The following is a 2,010-nucleotide window of genomic DNA, read 5'->3' as shown; positions in this document are numbered from 1 at the left end:
CCTCCCAAAGGCGCGGGATTACAGGCTGAGCCACCGAGCCCGGCTTCAATATTTTTTATTATGGTTTTGTGGGGTACAGTTAAGGGTTAGGTGTACAATTACGTTTCATTCAGGCACCCTGTTGATAAGAGGTGTTTTCCCATCCCCAGACAGATATTTGCTACTGTTAATCCCATCCCCATAGTTTCCCAGTACCGTCAGTCATTTTCTTATAGTATTACATTGGATGTTCAAGGTCCATTATATGAGTGAGAACAAGTGATACTCGGATCTTTGTTTCTGTGAGAGGTCACTCAGTATTATAGACTCTAGTTCCATCCAGGTTGCTGAGAAATTCATGATTTTGTTCCTTTTTAAGGCTGCATAGTATTCCATCGTGTATATGTACCACATTTTTTAAAATCCAATCCTCTTTGGTTGGGCAGCATGGTTGTTTCCAGGTTCTTGCTATTGTGAACAACGCTGCGATAAACATACGTGTGCAGGTATCTTTTTTATAGAGTGATTTGTGTTCTTCAGGGTATATTCCCAGTAGGGGGATTGCGGGGTCATATGTAAGGTCAATTTTTAGAGCTTTTAGGAATCGCCACACTGCTTTCCACAGAGGTTGCACTAGTTTACACTCCCACCAACAGTGTAGAAGTGTTCCCTTTTCACCACACCCTCTCCAGCAGCTGTTATTTTTTGAGTTGTTGATAATTGCCATTCTGACTGGAGTTAGGTGGTATCTCAGTGTGGTTTTGATTTGCATCTCCCTGATGATTAGTGAGGTTGAGCATTTCTTCATGTGTTTGTTGGCTGCTCGGATGTCTTCTATAAAGCTACAATCATCAAAACAGCTTGGTATTGGTACAGGAACAGACATATAGATCAATGGAACAGAATTGAGATTCCAGAAGCAAAACCTCAATTTCTCAACCAACTCATTTTCGACAAAGCCCCCACCACCTACCACTGGGGAGAGGAGAACCTATTCAGTAAATGGTGCTGGGAAAACTGGCTGACCACATGCAGAAGATTGAAACAGGACCCCTATCTATCCCCATGCACAAAGGTTAACTCCAAATGGATCAGAGACCTAAATGTAAAACCTCAAACCATAAGAACCTTAGAAAATGAAGGAAATATCCTCATGGAAATCGGAACTGGCATCCAATTCCTGTACAAAACCCGAAACCCACATGTGATAAGAGAGAAGATAGACAAATGGGACCTTATTAAACTGACAAGCTTCTGCAAAGCCAAAGAAACCATCAAGAGAGCAGGGAGACAGCCTACAGACTGGGAAAAAGTATTTTCCAAATCTAGGTCTCACAAAGGCTTAACATCCTGGATCTACAAGGAACTGAAATGTACTGAAAAGAAGAAAACAAACAACCCCATTATAAAATGGGAAAAAGATATGAACAGACCTTCCAGGATTCTTAAACTTTGAAACTTCACATTTAGGACTTTGATCCATTTAGAGTTTATTTTGTGTATGGTGATAGGTAGGTGATAGGTAGAGATCCTGTTTCAGTCTCCTGCATGTGACCCAACAGTTTTCCCAGCACTATTTACTGAAGTTTTTCTCCTCTCCCCAGTAGTTGTTGGTGGAGGCTTTGTGGATATTTTTGTTGACTACACTGAAGATCACTTAGTTGTAAGAATGTAACTTTATTTCTGGGTTCTCTACTCTGTTTCATTGACCTATGTGTCTAGAATTGTACCAGTGCCATGTTCTTTTGATTACTATAAAATAGTGATTTAATTTGACAACAGGTAAGGTGATAATTTTGACTTTATTATTTTTGCTTGTCATTACATTGGCTATTTATAATTCCATATGAATTTATGAAATTTTAAAAAATTCTGTGAAAAATAATGTTGGTATTTTGATAAAGATTGCATTGAATTTATAGATGCTTTGGGCAGTATGGTCATTGTACTGATCACTCATTCTTCCAATCCACGAGCGTGGGATGGTTTCCATTTGTTATCAACAGTGTATTTCATCAATGGTTTTAGTTA

Source organism: Carlito syrichta, unplaced genomic scaffold (genome assembly GCF_000164805.1).
Source record: "Carlito syrichta isolate Samal-C Ts95f unplaced genomic scaffold, Tarsius_syrichta-2.0.1 Scaffold308534, whole genome shotgun sequence".
Taxonomy (NCBI): Eukaryota; Metazoa; Chordata; class Mammalia; order Primates; family Tarsiidae; genus Carlito; species Carlito syrichta.
This window is presented reverse-complemented; position numbering follows the sequence as displayed.